The 20,780-nt window shown below is 41.2% G+C and overlaps 1 long non-coding RNA gene across 1 annotated transcript; it reads right to left on the minus strand.

The window, feature by feature from the left end:
* Positions 1-11,169: 11,169 nt before the first annotated feature.
* On the minus strand, positions 11,170-19,371 carry LOC134142193 (uncharacterized). Its single transcript, XR_009958797.1, has 3 exons — positions 19,232-19,371; positions 11,939-12,154; positions 11,170-11,730 (listed from the first exon to the last, which is right to left on the minus strand). It is a non-coding gene; the product is annotated as an uncharacterized LOC134142193 (long non-coding RNA).
* Positions 19,372-20,780: the final 1,409 nt, after the last annotated feature.

The following is a 20,780-nucleotide window of genomic DNA, read 5'->3' on the forward strand; positions in this document are numbered from 1 at the left end:
TAAAGTGCTTTTTCTGTTAGCTCGGCCTTGGGCAAAAAGCACGTGCAGAGCTCTGTAGCAATCCTGGTCTCTCATGCAGGTCGTCAGTCCTTGGTAAGATAATAGGGAAAGGAAGGACCCAAATCTACAGCAAATGAGGCTTCAGTAATTCTGTTTCATGGGACAATCTGTCTATATTTTTGCTCTCGTTTCTACACCCATTGAATCTCAGACCCAAATACCACCCAATTTCTACTAACCTTTATGAGAATAACCAGTGACATGAATGCTTGGTGCCCAGAGAGGAGAATTCTCCACCAAATTCTCCACACAAAATCTTGTCATCTGCCGATCTGGAACCCTAAAATGAACAGCAGTAAACACTACTTAAGTCTTCACTGTAATTTCTTGCATTGTGCAGGTCTCACACTACTCTTGTGCCCATGCACAATACTATCGCACTAGTGATATAGTTATAGTCTTGTGCTGAAAAATTATGCAATATCCTCTACTGGCAGTGAGACTAGCCTGGGAGCCAAGAGACCTAGACTTCTGTCTGTTAGTAACTGGTTGTGGGACTGCAGTGAGATCTTTTTCTCTGTCCTTCTCTTTTCCTCTCTTATGCTTCAACTTTTTATTAGTTCAAACTAAAAGTCCTTGGGCGGAAAGGCCTTTTTTTCCACCAGATGTTTGCATGAGCCTAACATGTTGGGAGCCCTTTCTTAGTTGAAGTCCAGATGGCCTGTTGCAAAGTAGATAATAACAAGACTCTAGCAAATACTGATGTCCTTATATCTATATAACAGCATCACCTTTGAAATGGGAATACTTTTCTGTATACGTTATAAGAACACATTTTCACTTGTGTATTTAACTGTAACGGCGCTGCTAAAATACAAACATAACATCTTAAAAGTATCTCCATCAAAATTAATGGACAGTCTGACAGAGATCAATTTTGTTTTTGTGCAAAGAGATTAATAATATTAAAGCATCCGAGATTTGGCCATGCCTGTCTTGTTTCTGTTCTACTGTGTTATGCTGTGCTGCACGCTGTACCCGGGCTGTTAAAATGGCACATCTTTCCTTTCTCTAAAAGGAAGACTGGACCTCTCATGAATGTTGCCTACCACCCACGAGCCTGGCTCAAGACCCATCTATAAATTTCATTTGCCTTTTAAAGAGAAGAAATTTTCCTTGACGAAGGTGATTATCAGGTATTAAGGGCTAATCTTATAATAAATTTGTGAATTAGTAAGCCTATTTCTTAACTAGGCAAAAGCAAATCCCTTTTGCTCATACCTTGTTATGTTAGCATTGCATGCTAGCATATCACTGGTATTTAATCATTTGTCAAAAAAAAAATCTCAAGCAGAGATATTCCCTCACTGGAATGAACAGGAGTGGGTAGGTTACTCAACACAGTGGTTTTTTCAGATTATTTTATTTAATTCCAATGGGCTTTAATTTGTATGTCAGTTTGTATGGTAAAGTTCTGTTTTATGAGACTGAGTTTGCTCATATATTGTTAGTGTAGTTAATTAAACTCAGAAGTGCTTAATACTTTCCATGGGCCTAATTCTGTTCTGAAATACCAACGGTGTTATGTGCCCTAAATGGGGGATAGTCAGTGTAAAGTAACACAAATTTCAGAGACCTCCTCAAAGCGTTTGGTTGTCTGTAGTGGGAGCAGGGGGCATGGCTGAATATCAGCTTTTGAATTATCCCATTTTGAAGGTAAGGCCTGTTTGAAACACTTGGATCTGCTTTTATTACCATTGTAGTTTGGATACACAGCTTGATTCAGGTCCATCTGTACCCAAAAGCAGGAATAAATTATGCATGTGAGGGGTTGCAGCAGCCTTTGCATTAAATATTGATCGGCTGGTCCTCTGCCATTCTGCAAAGACCATGCGTCTCCAAATCCACCTGTCCGCCACCAGCGTGATGGCAGGTCCCTGGGGAGGGGGCCTTGAACATCGCACGCAAAGTTTATCATCCAAAATAGGTGTATCTGGAGCAAATTTCTTGAGTGTAATTTATTCCACACCCTTGCTAGCATAACAAGTGTTCCCGAGCCTCTGCGGATATGTATTCAAGAGGGAGCTGTCTGTCTACATTTGATTTTACATTTCCTTCAGCTAGTTCAGAGATCCATAAGCAAAATCCAGCACCCGGGGACATCCTAGAGGACTTTGAATTCATAAACAATAAATGGTTTACAATCACCCATACCTTAACATTTTCATCTCTGGATAACTGCTTTCATGCAACAGGCAAACTCTGCGTAATGCAGGTTTATTCACGTATACCGCATACCTCATTTGAGCTAACTGTTTTTGAGCAGAAGGGTTACGTGAGGGTGAGGAAACAAAAAATCTCCCAAAGGGCGGCCACGTGCTGAATACGGGGAAAGTTGAGATTATGGCTCTCCACGCACCCTCTCTCGTCCCTGATCTGGCAGCAGAGCTAACTTTCAATGAGATGGAGCATATGCAGCAACCTTTTCAAAGGAGCTACTCAGGCATGCATTCCAGCGAGACTAACGAAAACCCTTCCTAATCCCCCCGCAGCACTGTCTCTACCTCAGCCTCCTGCGTCGAAGGCCTCGCTTTACAAATGCACCGTGGTTTAGGGGACAGATCATGCCCAAGTGAGCCCTCAGTTCCCCCCAAACTCCCCAAAACATAAAATAGACGTTTTCTGAGCCAAGTGAAAGTAGGCTTTGAACCAAGTTTTCTGCAGCCCCACAACCCTCCTGACGCAGGTTGCCCCAGTATATCCAAGAGGAGCACAGCACAGCGTTGCAAAGACGGCAGAGCAGCCACCCCAAAAGGTCGGGAAGCTCTCACATTTTCAGGGCTCGACCGTCCCGCGTGCCCCCGTTCACCTGGATGCAAGGAGCCACCGCGGACCGAAGGGACGTGTCCCAAAGGACCGTGCTTTCCTTACCGCAGGCTTCCCCCTGCATCCTGCGGCAGCCCCTGCCGTCTCCCGGAGAACCTCCTTCAGGTACCTTGAAAGAGTCAAAGCAGACCCCTTTCCCAGCCCACTTACTTGTCTAATCCACTTCTCAGTGTGTTCTTCAGTAAAGGCGCTGACATCTGTTTGAGACTTCAAAACAGCAAGACGGGAGCAGATCTACAAAGTACAAATAAGTTTGACTATTAAGTAATTTCTCTTACAGGAAACGACTGTAACCAATTTTCCCAGTATTTCTGTTATGCCCACATTTCTAAGGTGCAGTGAGTCATTACACACATGCTCAATTTTTTTAGTATTAGATACTCCAGATGTACTCAAACAAGCAGTTGAGTAGTCTGGCTGTGTAAGAAGGGTTGAAAAGGTGTTATGGTCAAGATCAAGAGCAGATAGTCTACTTCAGCTAAGCTTTCTGAGGCCAAGTCAAACGCTTGCACTTTTATACACCTAAAAGCATAGAATCTTGCTGGAAATTATTAAATGAAAAGCCTTGCTGTGATATTCCCATTGACTTGGTATTCCAACTAGAATTGAGAATTGTTACAATATCAGCTTTTTAATTATATTTTTTTTATTGCAACAAAACCAAGAAAATACATGGCTGGAAGAAACAAGCTGCAATAAAAACATAGGAGAGTTATCTCCCTTTCTTATTTTCACAAAAAGGTTCACATTAGCTTCCGGGAGGCGATTCAGCTTAGCTGACATTTCCACATAACCAGTACTTCCTCTCCTAGCTGCTGCACCAAGCCGAGTTCAAAATAGCTGAATAGAAATAACTAGCAGGCCAGTTGTGGATCTGACATTCAGAATTAAGCAGATGGTAAGCACAAAAATACAGTCTGGGTTAAACACTGACCACATTTGCCAGCAGCACAGAGAAACTCGTGCCACTTCCAGATCATAGGCAGAGCACATACAGCTCTACCAAACCAGTAAGAGCAGAATTCAGTATAAATTATTCTGTCTTAATAGCACTCGGACATCTGACAATCTTTTTCTTTTCTGTACTTCTTCTCTTCAAAAGGATGGAATTTCGCTCTGCTCCGGACACTTTGGCCAAGCGTGTTTTCCCCAGCGGATGCAATCCCCTTTCTGATCTGAGTGCCTAACACCAGTCTCCTACCATGTCATCCAGACAGGCTGCCCCTCTGCGCCGACTGGTAGGAGGTGATATTTAAAGCAATGCCAGCTGAACACAACAGGGGACAGGCAGAGCAGAAGCAACAGAAGGAGGATTTTGCAAGAGCTTGCTAGGTCACGTTAAACTCCTTCTCTGGCCACATCTAGTGTCCAGCCCGTATGTCTGAAAATCTTGCGTTAAGCCTTTGTTATTTATTTGGAAATTTACTGTGGCTGTGGTTTAATTCTGTACTTCGGAGCTATTCTTTAATTGATACAGTCCACCTCATCCTTCGTAACCAGTAATCAAAGACACCAGCGCCCCAGAGGACATGAAGACTGTTGGTCAGTACTAGCTGATGACCTGGCCTCTACAGTAAAGTTACTTATACATCAAGATTTGTGCTAAAGAATTAAAAACAAGTGCATAAGAGCTGTATTTGCTAGGTAAGAGGACTTGTAGCTTTGGTTAAGCATCAGTAAAAAGCCTCATAGAAAAACTTCCTTATTTCCAGCAGAACTAAATATTTATTATTGCATTGGGGGAAAAAATACTCTCACTAAGCCTAACTATTTTAATAAAAAATTTAATATGTTTATTTCTTCCAGACAGGAGATAAAAAGCTGACAGACAAATAATGGTTTAAATTACAGGGAGCTGTTTTCTTTACCTAATCTTTCTTTTCTTTTTTCTCAAAATCTATGTGGCATACACAGAATTTTTATTTTTAGTAAGAAATGTCAAGGAAACATTTATAGAGAGTGGCTGCTCACTACTAATTCTTTTGTTATTAAACATAGGAACATTAATTACCATTAATCGTTTTGGCATTAATATAGATTTCACACAATAAATTCTTTACACACATATACAGACCCTATAATCTAATCAAGCAATTTTCTCCTACCTACTTGGAAGGGAGTGAAAGAGAGAGATTGTTATTGTTATTTCTATTTTTTTTTTAATTCAGAGGAGGAGGAGGTGAAAAAGAAACCAGTAATGGGACCTATATAAAAAAAGAAAAACAATATCTATTCCCACAGCCAATATATATGCTACTCAATTAGTAGCCATATGTTATAAAAGGCAACATTGAAATTCAGTTCAAAAGACGTACGTATGTAGCAGTAAGTCATCAAGCAAATGTATTGCTCTACAAAAGCAGTCATAACAACAAAGCCTTGTTCTTCCTCAAGGAAGTAACATCTAAAATAATTAAGCAGTGATTAGCACCGATTTCTAGTGCAGTTCTGATACAGCCAGAATTTCCACTGCAGTCAACAAAAGTTCACATTTAGTGAGAAAAACATTAAACAAGATAAACAAGAAATTTCTAGATAAACAAGAAATGCAAAGTTACAAGTACCTTTCGTTCTGGGCAAGGTAAATGGGAGAGAATGTGCTGCAGACTCTAATGTTTTTCACGGGATAAAACTGTGCTGCTGTACTCTTTTAAACACATGACCATCACGTTTACTGGTTCTCACGTGGACAGGTACATTCTTAAAACCACTGCAGAGGATTTTGCAAAAGAAGTTTGTCATTGCTCCTCAGATGCCTTCATTTGAATAAATATGATGAATGAATATACCGAATTTCTCAGTACCAACAAGCTGCAAGCTCCATCTTAAGCATAGAAGCTACAGTATGACTGATTAAATATGTATGCTGCTTGCCAAATCTCTGCAGATCAACACAGGACTTAAACCTCACTCTCACTTTTAGACTTATAATTATTCTCTGAATCAAGTTTCCATAATGAACAGTTAAAACCATTTATTTCAAATATTGATTTACAAGTGGAAGCCTTACGTTAATATGTGCCTTAGTCACTTTGGGCCTTTACCAGCAATCAAGGTCTGTGCAAGCAGAGGAGAAAAACTGTATGATGATACCCTTCAACGGTGCATGGTCCACAGATTGCATTTTGAAGACCCAAGTAATTCATCCCAAATTCTGCAGCAAAACAATCCAATCAACTTCCAGCAGCTCCTTCAGGCCTTTCCTCTCACTTCACGTTAGATTTAATTTCTTCATTCCATTCTTCCAAATCTTGAACAAATTAGTGTTTAATCTCTCCGCTCTCGCCTTTTTCCATGCCCTCCCACTCCAGAGAACTTGTGCCATTCCTGTCTCTGAACCTTAGCTCCTATACAGCCTCCAAACTCCTCAATAAATTGCTTTTTCCTCGCTAGGGCTCTGATGCCCTTTTGCTCTTCTTTAAAATCATCCCAGAAACGCACTTTTTTTAGTATAATATTTAGTCTCCTCTTAAAAGAAAAGATAGCCAAACAGATTACCTTTTTTTTTTCTCTCTCTCTCTAGAAAATCATTGAACATGACACATCCACATCAGAGCTTGGTCACTTCTTAAATGATATTCCATTGCTCATCTTAAATCTTTATAATTTGCAAACTGTCTTAGGTAGGCCGGTCAGAGCTATGTTTAAGCAACTGGAAACGCAGGCAGCTGCGGAGACGGTGTGGGCTCTCGACCATCTGCGTGCAGTGGTGCATGGATGGGCTTGGTCTGCAGGCTTGCCTTAACGCAGTCCTTCGAGGGGCAGATGCGATGAGATGTGAGGTCACAACAGGCCGTAGCAGTTCCTTGCTGACGGAAATTTTTCGAGAAGATTAGTTGCATCACTATTTTGATAGTTCCCTTCAATGCATAGAAGGTCCATTGAACACATCAGCTTAAATGCAAGCGCAGACTCATTTTGATCTGGCAAAAGCACAGGCTTCACTTATATTAAATGCTTTACATACACTTGACCATGTTATTAGCTGCTGTTTACTCATTCACATCAGATGAGGATCCAGCCCTAACAATTAATGAGCTCTGGAGAAACATGTTTATATAAAGGGGTCGTATTTTACATGTGCTTATCAAATATGCATAAGCCTGCCAGAAGTGTACACAAATTCAGTGGTGGAAGAACCTAACTAATACAGCTCTGCCCGAAAAAGCCAAAAAGAGAAAAATTGCACCGAGGCAGTGTACCAGTGTGGTTTCCCATCTGCTCAGGAGATAAATTGCACCAAGTTCCCTCCAATAACATGCTAGAACATACATATAAAAAGGCAGCAATACCAAAATGCATTTCCATCCATTGGTGGAATGGAAAGTAGCCTATTTTCTTTCAAGGAGCATCTACGTTTCACATGAGCAATTCTCCAACACAATGAAAGGGATACTCGGTACTAACTCATGTGCATTATTTGATAAATTTTAGCACTAACCTGCTTTTTCTACCCATCAACCTACGTTTTTTCCTGCTCTCAGGATGTCATGGAGATATCGACACTGACCGAACCAGATTAACAGAAATTAAAGGAACACTACATATTCCTGCCCCTAGCATTAGTGATTGATAATTGCTTTTTATTTTTTTATTTTTTCATTTTCCAAGGTAAAAGTTTGGAAATTCTGAAACAATAAGTTGCAATCCGGGTGGCTGCAAACCATAGGAGAAACACACATGCCTTTCTTCACCCCAATTGAGACAAGTCTAGATTCCTCTCAAAATGACTTTGCATGGAGTTAAATTCTGCTAAATGACTTTCTTCAGCTGCACAAAAAGCAGCATCATTAGAAAAGGTAAACTGAGCTTACATAGTATATCTCTGTGATTAGAAAAAAAAAGATCAAATTGTGCAAGGTGCAGCATTTTCTCCTTTTAAACCAAAACTAGTGAGAGCTACCCTAATTCCAATATTAGTCAACTATATTCTGAAAAAATAAGAGACACTCAAAATTTCTAAAACTGCATTTTAGCATTGTTGAGCAATTCATACGTGAGTCACTAGCTTACGGTAACCTTCTGGCAAAAAAAGAAAAAAAAAGAACTAAACGCTTTCAGCTTCTACAACATAGGAGAAAAACGCCTATGACTTGGAGAACCTGTCACAAGTTATAAGCATAAACACCGCAACTGTATATCTTCAGGAGGAACTTCAGATCCACAGAATAGCCCCTGGTTTCAATCTTTTTTTCTCCCCTTAATAATTGACCTACATAAGCAACCAAATCCTCAGTATGTTTTAGTAGCATAATTTACTTTTCTCTTACGTGTACTGTAAAACTATCACCAAATTCCCTAAACAATCTTTATAGAAATGTGAGGAGTGCTGTAGTTGTTGCAGTATTTAGGAAAAAAAAAAAAAAAAAAAAAAAAAAAAAAAAAAGCTCAAGAAATGAACAACCTGGTGGAGATTTCAATCCATTAGCAGCATTGAGCTTGCCAGTTCTTTACTGCAGCATTTGACAAGGCTCTGAGCCAGAGATTAAGGCACATCTCCTGAGGAAGGAAAAGAACAGGAGCTTCCACACTTCACTAAGGATACGTTTTATTTGCAAACTGCCAGCCCACAGAGTGGCACTGACTTTCGGGTCATGGAAAAGGTTGTGGTTGTGAACCTGAACTGTGCCAAGTCAACCTGGATAATATCTTTAAGAAAGCAAATCAAAGAAAAATGATAAGGCTACCAGGGAAATCCATGATTGCAAACCACCTAAAATAGGTCTCAAAATGCAGCTTGCACTCTAGTCAAGTTTTTCCTCCTCAAAAATTTTACTAAAGCAGGACAAGTGCCCAAAACAACAGGGAGCAGTTAGCTACAAAATGCATATTCATGCTGTAGTTTTTCATAATTTAAACATACATTCTCAGATTTATTTCACATTGATTGCTTTAAAAATGTTAATATCCCTATAGAGTCAAGCCTTATCATTACTTAATCCTTTGCCAAAGACTCTATTGGCATTCCAGCAACTATATGCATTTTTTACTAAGCCATTGTTGCTTTTTCCTGGCTTATTTTTCAAAATCTAAATAGAAGTACATAGCACATACAGTTTAAAGTATAAATCATAAATCACTCATTATAAAGGGCTAATTTTTGGAATCTTTATTTGGTATTTGCACTGGCAATTTCCCAATCATTTTTAAATGGAGTTGTATTTGAATAAAGACATTGATGCTGGTAAAGGTAAATTGCCTTCATCCCAGGAAAAGAGCTTTATTATTAAGGTTCTGCATTAGGTATAAGTTCTTTATGCTAACATCAGCAAGACAGTTTTCAGTGAAGGATATCCAGTGCCTAACAGCGAGAAGGAAAATAGCACCCATGGGACCAGAATTGGGAAACTCACCTAAGAACAGGTAGATTAAATTGTCACAATATCCATATTTTGTTTGTTTTAAATATGCATGTACGCACTAATAATGATCTTCAACAGAGCTTTGGGTGTTCAGCATGAGCACCCAATTGGAGCAATAACAATCAGCATTACAGCTAAAGTCCACAGCATCATGCATTGCAAGACTTTTCTGCATGCCCAGAAGCTAAAGGAAGAAAGAATACAAGATACAGTATCTTTTAATTGCTTTGGCATATCCAGTCCTTTCATAAAGATATGGACAGTGGCAGGAGTTGGGTCTTGCAAAGTCTGGATTTGAAAAGCCCACAAACAAAAAGGAACCTAATATCTAGTACCTTGCCTTATCAGCTTTGCCAGTGGCTTTGATGGCAGCACTGGAGGCCTCCAGCAGACACTGATCCGAACCTACATCTCCAGCGGTGTCCTTGTCCCTCCTCGCAGCCCAGCCAAAGGCTCGGGCACTGGGATGGGGGCTCTGAGCTCTGCCTTTCCTTCTCAGCAGAGCCTCTCTGCAGCCCCTTTTCACTTGCTGGCAGACCTGCAGGTGTAAGTTAGCGGCGATTTAAGCTTATGGCTATATATCATCTTCAATACCTAAAGAAAAGAAAAGCAATTGCAATTCTTTTTTAATCTGCAGCTGAACTAAAGCCATTTATAGACAGAAAATGCTCCTGCTGTGTCCTCTTCTTTTCCTCATTACCTATGAAAATATTAACTTGATACACTGCTGATGCAAGGAAAAGCAAGAAATTTTAAACTATCACATGCACAATCAGTTCAATAGAATTTCTCTATTGAAGGAAAATGATTCTTTTTTTTCTTTTTCTTTTTTTTTTTTTTAATGCAGGCAAATCTGCTAGCATTCAGTTTTATTTCACCTGCCTGTGAATGGCTCTATGTTATTCAATAGTAGCTGAATGGCAGTTCTTCTCCTGATGAACTTCCTACCTGCACACAGTTTGCAATTTCTAATAAGAGTTTCAAATTGGTCTGGTATTTTCAGTATAAATCAAAGCTCTAAGATCTCATTACAACCATAAGTGACAGCAAAAGTGGCACCCCAACCCAGATTAGGCAAAAGGTAACACGTCTTTACTAAGATCAATGGAAGATTCACTTTTCTCCATTAGCAGAATCACTTTTCTCCTCCTCTCTGTTATGCTATTCGTGGTCAGGTATGGAAGGTAGAAGTCAGCAGCTGTAAAGAAATTTGTCTTTTTTGTCTTTGTCATTCAAGATAACAAGATTTCTGATCTTTGCTGGAGCAGTCAAACTATTTGTAATGCTGAGATGAATAGTCAGTTATGATTCAAGCTTCATGAAGGATATAAAATTATCAGAGAAAATACATGCAGAGGAGAAGCATGGCATCTCCTCTTAGTCTTACGAGTCAAGAGAGAATCAGTGATTGGGAAAAACATCAAAAACTTACAGCAGGGAACTTTTGAACTGTTGGCCAACTTTGCTTTGCTCCTATAAATTTTCTTCACTTGCCATGTTCCTTTTGCAAGAAAAGAAAAAATCAAAACTATAAACATTAGTTAGGTTTGTGGTGAGGTGTTTGTCTGCCAACCTGAGGTTAGAAGCAGAGCTGGGATCCCAAGAGCTAGGCTTTGTATTATAGTATTGTATTTTTGATGCGGTAGTTAAGAGTCAATTACTGTTTCCATTATAAACCCTGTTTTTCAAGGGTTTATACCTCAACCATTTTCATTTCCATCATGCTGAACTTGGCAAACAAGTGGTATGGATGCACAATTTTTAAATAGACGAAATGAGGTAGGCCCATTTTTAGATACAGAGTAGTCAGAAACTCTTTGTCAGTTTTGAATATTTTTATTTGAATTTAACAAACTAAACTATAGTTTCACTTTAGAAATGGGATTTCTTCAGGCAATTAGTCTCCATCATCGGATCCAATAGCCTTTATCACTTTTAAGGAAAGCTTTATTACACTTGAAGAAAAATACAGAAGTCAGTGGGCAAAAATGTCCATTAAAGAGCTGATTTTTTTTATGTGGGCAACTTACTTCATTTTGAAAACTGGGTCAATGCACCAATTCAAAGGCCAAACAAAGTCTTCAATAATGGTCATTTCTGGTAACATCAGATGGCTTTGGCTTCCCAAGCACAGAGGAATCGTTCAGCTGGTTTTCCTGCCTATGACTCGAGGTGGACCACATCATCACCACCGCCAGGCAGGGCAGATGGAGGTCTCTCTCACAGGCCAGGTGACAGCCAGGCAGGATGGGCCCTCCGTAAAGGCCAAAATCCAGACGGCCGATGGCCACTGGCTGCTCGAGTGCTCCGCCTGGGCTATAGGTCATTTGGTTGTCGCACTCAGTAGCTTCTAATGGCTTAAAAGCTACTTCTGCTTAGAAGACTTGCTCTGGCAAGGCAAAGAAATCATTTTCTTTTGACTTCAACTTTCATGCATTCCTTCCACCTGAACTTCCTGCGTTTTCATGTTGATTGAAGATAGCTGGAATTACAAAGCAATGACACAGGAGTTACACAATCCTACTTCACAACTATCAGACTGACTCACGTTCAATTCATCCACGTGAACATCTGTTTCAAAAAAAGTCTGTTTCTTATAAAGTACAAAAGACCTCATAAAATTAATTCGGACTAGAAAGGGTTCTGATTTTCCCTTATACTCCAAAAGTAAAACAGAAACAGCTCCTTACCTGCCAAGGTGACCTTGATCACGACCTCCTGCAGATCCCTGACAGTACTCAGAGCGCGCCGTGCTCGCTGTTTCTGTCAAAGCGATCCCGAGCAGAAGTGCTTTTCAAGGTGTGCGAGGAGACACAAGGCTTGAGAGCGTGGTGGTGCTCTCTCGCTCCCTCGAGAAGGCCTGATCCAGCAGGTAAAATCCAGCTCCAAATGGAGGTGGAGTAAAACTTAGATCAAACAGAGGGGCAGAAACGAGTGGTTAAAGTAGCTGTTTCAGTCCTTAGCCAACATTAATATACTAACTCAGGCTAATGAAACTCTGAACTTCTAAAACACCTTCTCAAGTTTTTTGTATACAAATCATCTTCAGAACACCCAAGCAAGATATGCAAGTATGATCATGTTATTTTTTTTGTTCAGGAAAACGAATCACAACAAAACTGTGATTCACCCAAGTCACAGAAAATCAGTGTCAGAGTTGGGAAGAGAGCAAACCTCCTTGTTCCCAAAGTCATGTTTCAAGCTTTCAGCAGACTGCTTTCCCAGCGCAGAAACCAAGCAGAAAGTTATTAGGTTCTAATCCAAACTTTGCTGACGGTGATAGATTTCAATAAGCTTTAGGTGAAAACCTTATTTCTCATCTGTGATTTATTCTGGAGCAAGAGAGATAAGAATCTAATCTCATGCAAGTAAAATCGCCAACGTTCCCAACTCCCTACACACGCTGCATCACAGCAAGGTGAGAATACCAGGCTGGTGGTCTTTAACACCAAGCTTTGTCACCATTTGCCTTTTATCGTTAGATAGACACAATTTTTCTCAGGCACAACATATTACAGAGGTGAAATGCACGGTATTAGGCAACCATCTTCCCAGTCTACGCGCAACCCCGTGTGCTGCATGCGTGGAGAGTGCATGCTCGGATCATGTTTTTGTGAACGCTGACAAGCAAAACATTCTCAAAAGCCATCAAAGCTGTCCTCATTAGCCTTTATGGGCTGTGCAGAAAATGTCTCCACTATTAGACATTTAACTGGAGTGTGGCAGAATGGTTTCGCTGGCCCCCTCCAGCTCTTTGGGTAAAAGGTCTGTTCATAATCAGTTTCTGCTTTTTTTAATGACCCTCAAGAGGTCCCTTCTGGTACACTTCAGCTCCCTTTCTAGTGTCCCATTGATTTTACAGACTTTAGGAACTTGCTCTTAACCTTCTGCTTTTTCCCTGGATCACTGTTGAATGATTAGGCACTATATAGCCTTTTGTTACCCCGTACATGGAGTGAGTGATATCTAGAGAATTAAAACACCAGTTACAATAACATTTGCTAGAGAAAAAGACTGCTCTTCTCTCAGGGCTATTCACCCTATTTATGTGCATGATTTTCTTGGAGAACAAGAATGATTTCAGACTCATAGGAAAAAAATACAGACTATCTACTTGAATACAAGACTGAAATTCACTCAAGAGCCTACATTTATCTCATGAATTATAGCAGCAGAAGTGGAAGCATTTAGTGTTGGGAAGGGTGGGCCACAGTCTGGAATATGGTGGGCAGTGTGTAAGAATAAAAAATAAAGATTAAAAAGAGGATTTTAAAGGATTTTCCAACTAAAGTGTTTCCAGTTATCTGATTTGATTCACATGGAATCACACCAGTGCCAAAAATGAATGCTTGCTGGGTTTTTTTTTTTTTTTTTTGTTTTTTGTTTTTTCAAGTTGGAGGAATACCTCTTAAGATATGCCAGGTAAATTCGAAAAGCAGAATAGTTGGTATGAGGAGATCCTCTTAACCATAGCATAACAGTTGCACAAACTGTGATGGAGAGTACTGCATCTCTGTGCTTTTTAAAGATACGCTCGCTTCCTACCCCTGCCACCAGGATCCCGCTGCGGGAAGGACCGGTCTGCTGCCTCCACAACCGACAGCGGGTCCGCACCGTTTCTAAAGCACTGCTTCCTTCGCTTTGACTTCCTCGGATAACGTATCCGAATTTGCAAGGTAGGTTAGTCCCTTTAAAACGACGAAGGGCAGCGCTCTGGTGTCATCCCAAATTCTGCCAAGCGAGAGCGGGTCAGGCAGCAGCAGTTTAAACCAGCGTGCAGACATGGGTCTGGCCTGATCACTGCAACCCTTCGCTACCATCCTCTGCTGTCTGGCCAAAAGACACTGCGGGGAGGGGGGGGGAATTCTTAAAATCAGGAACAGAAATTTCATCCATGGCGGCGGTGGTGGTATTGAAACGCCAGCTGAGAAGGAATCATTATAACGAGGTTCGTGTTTTGGGGAGGGAGAGAGAGAGGACTCACCCGAGTGAGCCTAGTTAAGGGCCTTTGCAGAGAGACAGCTTAACTTCTCTTTGAAACCGGTGAGTTCTCTCCCTGCTCGGCTGAGTTTGAATTGTATGTTACCCAAGCAACATTTCACAAATAGGGATACCCCTCCTTTCAAAAACTGCTCGCTCCCAAAATAGCAACCCAATTTAGCAATATTTTGTATCAAGACAATTACATTGTAGTATTATTGTAGTCTTAGTACCTCATTAAAACAAAAAAATGTTAAATCCTTGTTTTGTTGAACACAAGAGATGAATAGTAAATATTGATTTAGAATGAATGCAAACATTTCCCTACGAGTGGATAATTACAGCCTTTCTATGCAAAACACTTATATTTGAAGAAGCACTTCACTTACTTTGCCATGTGGTATACATTCTTTAGTACATTTTAAATTATACGTTGTCCTGGACAGTGTCTGCTCTATAATTTCTTGTGTCTCTACACCAGAGTCAGTATGTAATTTTAAACTGCAAACTTTTTGCCAACTAGAAGAGGAGAAGAGGCTTAACTCTTTCCCTTTGCTGGGCTCAGAAATCAATTTAGACTGCACACATAGTCGTAAGACCAGCGAGCTCAGTCTGCGAGCAGCACGGAACTAGTTTGGTCTAGCTAGAATTTAGCAAAGACGCAAGTCGTAGCAATCTTCCTTCTCACACGGCACTTTCTGATTACGTACCAGGGCTGGTGCGCTCTGATTTCTGGCCAGATCAAAAGGAGTCCAAAAGTTTGACCTAAAACTTTACTTGCAGACAGCTCACAAATGAACTGAACGTTTGAAAGACAGCGTGTAGGTTAAGCACATTCAAACATACATCTGAAGCAAATCTATTTATTCTGTCTACTTACACCGGCATTCAGCTGTCTAGTTCAGTCTCAGGCTGACATGAGACACGGGCAGCTTTTTCTTAAGGAGAGTCAGACTTGTGCATGGTGCTTTGCAAAAGCAGAGGGCAGAATTTATGCTTCAAAACCTATAGCCCTTGTCATGCGTTTTAAACTGTGTAAGTTTATTAGGTTGCAAGACTGGGACATAAATTCAAATGCAACTTAATCAGGCCACGAGAATATGAAGGCAATACGCCCCCGCAGTAACTTGAGAGATTAATCCAAATGACTTGTGAATTTTGTTACCTTATACAGACACAAACACACAGGCATACTTAGTGTGTGCATTTTATGGGCCAAATTTTCCAAACCTGGGCTCTTGCATCTAAATTACTTAATTTTCTTAAATATTTGCATCCTCACCTCCCAGTCTGCAAAACAGAGAAAGGCTTAAATTAGGCGGCCTCCAAAGATGTGCTTACAGCCCCTCGCCACGTGATACAAGGAGGTCCCTCTGTGCAAGCAGGATTTGAACATGATTCCAGACGCCAACCACAACACTCACATCCTAACCCAGCACTCACACTCATCTCTTACACGTGCCACGGATTCTAATTCTATTCAGTTTTTTTATAAGGCATTATACATATATATAATATTCTTACATATTGTATATTTTTATATACAAAGTACTTTTAGCTACAGTTCTTATACCTGCATGTACATGCTTGCAACACTCACAAAGCAGAGTCCAATGTTGCACGTACTGGATTTTTAGCCTAGGAATCCACTGAGTATCTATAACTATACACTAGAGTGAAATATAGGATTAAGTAAGTTCAAGGCAAAGTTATATTAAAAAAAATCTAGGCAGGTTAGAAAAGTAAGTGAAATTTACTGTTTCAAAATGGTTTCCTGGCCAGGGAAAAAAGCAAGAAAGAAAAGGACAAAAAGTATATCAAAATACGGCAAGTGTTAACCAAAACAGAGCAAGACTGCTGGAAGGAGCAATGATCGCTGATGCCCTATATTTTCTTTACGATGTTTCTCATTAACCCCACCCTTTGCCCACCGCCAAACCCTCTCCCCGCAGACATTTTTTTTCGGCAACTGATTGTATGGAGATATATTTCACTAACGTGTGTTTCTTAAGACACGGTTTTGTACTTCCAGAGCAGTTTAGCAGAACATTAAGGCAAAAAAGCCTTCAATCCTGCGGGTAAAGTTATGTGTCTACAAGGAAAATATTCAACCTCCCCACTTGGCACCTACCCCTGTTCTATTTGGAGGTAGCCACATCTTTACAACAGCACCCAGGATAGTCCTAATCGGAGCAACCGAAGAAATCTTCCACTGGAATTTACTTACTTTAAAATTAGCTCTTCCCCTTGCCCCCTATTCCTAGGATTTGCATAACCATAGGGGAAAAGACGACACAAGATAAAAATAAATTTGGCTGCTCTAGATCAGAAATCAAGGGGAAAGTGTCAGGGCAGTGTTTTGCTTAGGGTTTTAGTGGAGACAAAATAACTTAAACTACTAGGAAAGATAACGTATGACTAAGAAAATTCCCTGAGCAATCAGAGGATGTGTTTTCAGCTTTTTCACATTTTAGCTTTATTTTCTCACAGCAACGAGCTAGGATGAGATTTGAGTCCCATGACCAAGTTGGCGGAATCTGTGCACCCTACCTGGATAACCATGAATTGTAAATCATTATTTTATAAGAATTTAACTTTTCCGTTTCCAAAACAATCAAACGTAGTGGTGAGGGGCCCACTAATCATTACAAAAAATATACTTCAGATTCTTTCTTGAAGTGCCAACTCCAATAAGTCCTCCGAGCAAAATTAAATGCACGCTCTTATTCCAAACCACAGTTTCCCCCTGGGACGCGCGAGTCTCAAGTGGGGGCTGAAAGGCCAGTTGTACCACAGCCCACGGCTACACCCATTTTTGCATTTTTTTTTTTTTTTTAACTACTGCGTGTAGTATAAATTGTATTCCAGCCCACTCAGTGACTGTGCTTTCCAGCGCTGGTAATAAAAAAAGATGTCTTCATAGTTTCCACATTCCAGCACTAATGAGTGGGCCAGTCCGTATCTTCCCTCGGTTTCTCACAGTTTTTTTGTTTGTTTGCTTTAAAGGCTTCTCTACCGAGCTAAGGGAAGAAAGGAAGAGCGCTCTGGTGCACGGCGTAAGGAATGGGTGCCGCCGTGCCTCAAAGCAGTAGGGAAGATTCACTGTGGAAGAGAAATTGGGCGTGGGAGAAACCTACTAGTCCACGCAGCTCATCTCCAGGGGTTTCTCAAGGTGGAGCCCACCACGGCGCTCTTCACGCGGGCCACCAGCGCGCTTTCCCGAGGACGTCGCGCCAGGGCAGCGCCGTCCGAGCGCGAAGCCCTCCTCCGGGAGGGCTGCGAGCCTCGCGGAGCCTCCCGGGTGCCGCGGCTCCACGTGCCGGCGCGGCGCCCGGAGGGGCCCGGCCCGTCCTGCCCCGGCCCGTCTTCTCCTCGCCGCCGAGGAGGGGCCGGCGTGCCCCGCGCGCCGGGCAGTGTCCCGCGGCCCGGCCGCCGCGCCAGCCAAAGCACACAGTCACGCCATGCAAATTTATAACAAAAAACAGAGCAGAGGCCAAACACAATGCCCTCCTGGTGGGAGCAAGTGTGGAGACAAGATTTCTTCTTCTTCTTCTTTTTTTTTCTTTCTTTTTTCCTTCCTCCTCCTTCTTGGAAGGGAGGAGAAACGTTTCTTGGCTCCTCTCTTTGAAATATATCACAGGCGAGGGAGAGGGAGTAAAACTAGGCACGGGCTTCAGCAGATATTGATCTCTCTGCACTGTGAAGTGGATATTGACCCTTGGCAACTTTGCCCCCAGCCAGAGAACGGGGTCAGGGAAGAACGCCTGAGACTAAACAAGACTAAAATGTCTCTTTTTAGTCTTTCAGTCCATCCCAAGATATTAAATTCTGGGGAATATACACATTCAGGCAAAGAAGGAGAGCGAATGAAGGCAACCAAAAGTTTCAGAAGGTGGGCAAACTGGAAGGAAGGGGTGGAGAGGGGTCAAATCTTCCCATTCCGGTTTCCACATCATTTCCAGAAAGCTCACGGTACAGAAGAGAGCTAGAAAGGGTGAAGTTCTTTGCTTGTGGAATGAGTCAGATTTAGAGGCAGAAGAAATAACAGTGGAAGCACAAATGTGCTCACACTATGAAAAAAAAAAGTAATTTGATGCTTTAACAATACTGGCACTCAGGAAAATGCCTTTTTTGAAAGCTGTCATGTGTTTAGGGCTCTAATATTCCTATCCAGACACACCCCTCCTCCATTCACAGAATAGATGGCCAACATATTCATGCCTAACCCAATGCATTCCTGATCTTTTGGACTTACTATATGTGTGCAGAATAACTTTATTACAATACACGCAGTTGATTGCACATATTGTGGTCTTTGTCCAGGACTTTTTGATGTCAGGCATCCTAACTACAGCTACTGAGGTCCGGAAACAGCCTAGACAAATAGCCAAGACACTATTTCCATCTAGGCAGAATATTTTCAAGTGGAAAAAAGGCACTTGGATTAGCTTGCCTGGGTAGGCTTACTTTAAAGATGAGGGAAATATCATTCTACCTTAAAAGTCAATGGTGGGAATCTAGGAACTCAGCAGATAAGCCAGGTGGAGAACAAGTCTTTGTGTCACTTGTGATCCAGATGATAACCATGGACATAAGAAACAAATATGAATTTCCTAAGCACAGAGAATCCTTGCAGGGCTAGTTAAAACTGTATTTCCCATATGAAAGTGTTAACAAGCAGTGAAAGAACTGAAGCGCATCTAATTAAAAATGCATACCAAGGCATAAAGACAGAGTATAAGAGTAAACAAATGGCAGAGACCAGATTTGTTTGCAATAAATGAAGAGGAAAACACCACACAAAGCAAACTCATCCAGCACAAGGGATATAGAGTGAGGCAAGCAACCAAAGCCACCATCCTGCAAAACCTCCCAGAAAAAGTAGAGCGAAACTGAAAAGCGAACTACACGCCTGAGCGCAGAAGTGGAGGACCAGGCTGTGACGGCGAGGCAGGAACACAGCCCTTTGTTGGAACATTTGCCTTTTCAAAACAGGTACTTACACTGCTGCATTGCAACATGATTAGACCAAAAGGTGCTGCCAAGTGGAGATCCAGCTGAGCGTATGAGCAGGCCATCGCAGGACACAAAGCAAAACACGAAAAGCCTTCTGGAACAAGCACATCTAGATGTTTCTGTTGACACGGATCTAGTGAGAGACAGAAAAATATCGTGTTGCGCCAGGAAGTTCAGGTTGTCCTCCCCGGGCACCGTAAACAACCATCTCTGTTTTATTAATCGGCTGCATGAAGCTTGTGGCTGCTCATGTTAGTGACACTGCCTTATTTGCATGGCTTTTCAGAAATAAAAAGAAGATGTACCACAAGAACAGCTTTTGCCGCCAGGAAATACTGACACCCACCACCGCTAGTGTGTTAATCATTCTTAATTCTGAACAATGCCAGAAAATAAAGTCCAGCTGCTTTACTAACAGACTTGTGTGTGTCACACCTTTATTACAAGAAAACTGTGGGCTCTTCGAAGCCTGGAAGAATTCAGGGCTATTGGCAGCGAGTCTTCCGGTCTTCCCTAGCTTCAGTCATGAGGCCACTTTCCTTTCTTCAATAATTTTATATATATATGTGTGTATATATATATATATTTAGGTCCTGCAGCACTGAACAATAGTGAGCACACAATTTCTCGGAAGCAGCGTTTGCTTGATTTCTGCAGAATACTGTCATCCATTTGTTTTCTCAACACATGATAGGCCACTGTGCTCATCCCCTTGGGATCCCCAGGCAAGCACAGTTTCCATCCAAATGGGGATAAAAGTTCAATTTTATTTCACGGTTTTGTCTTCTTTGCAACAAATCTTTTTTGACAGTGTTTTCTGACTGCTAAACCGATCCATTTTGAGCGATTGATCTAAAACATCTGTCTGAGAGATTAAAAGCAACATTCAAATGATACTGCAGCTCTAGTCCAGAGGTGTGGAAGAGTTAGAACATGAAAACATTAAGAAACAGGAGGAAAATTTTAGGCAAATAAGTGCACTACACCGTGTGGATTTTGAGGCGTGCATCTTTTCCCTGAAAGTTTTGCCAACTGCCACATAATACAGGAAGTCATGCTTCAAAATATTTAAGGTTGTATTTCTCACAATTTCCTTCTTATCTTTCATAAGACTTACATTTTAAAATGTCAACTTACATATGGGAATGTTTAATCTCAAGGATGCTGATCCATCAGGAAACTTTTAAAATCTTCTCCAAAAGTTTTTTTCTTTTTAATTTTTTTTCCTCTCTCCCCCTTCTCTCTCGGTCTTAATGGATTGCTTCTGTGTACGTTGTACCTGCATTTTCGGCTGACATCACCTCCCAGCCTCAAGCTATTCTTCACTAAGCAGCAGAGGGAGAGGTGCAGTCTCTGTTGGGAAGGTGAGCAGAGCAGGTAAAATGGAAACAGATCCACCTCTGCGAAGCGTTAATGCTGGATATTTTTGTTGTTGCAGGAAAAATCATTCAAAGCTGCAGTTTGCAACAGTCAAAATATGGGCAGCAATCCTCTTGTCACTCACATGCTGTGCTTGCTTTGATATCGGTTGAAAAT

The sequence above is a fragment of the Rhea pennata genome, chromosome 6 (assembly GCF_028389875.1).
Source record: "Rhea pennata isolate bPtePen1 chromosome 6, bPtePen1.pri, whole genome shotgun sequence".
In the NCBI taxonomy this organism is placed as follows: domain Eukaryota; kingdom Metazoa; phylum Chordata; class Aves; order Rheiformes; family Rheidae; genus Rhea; species Rhea pennata.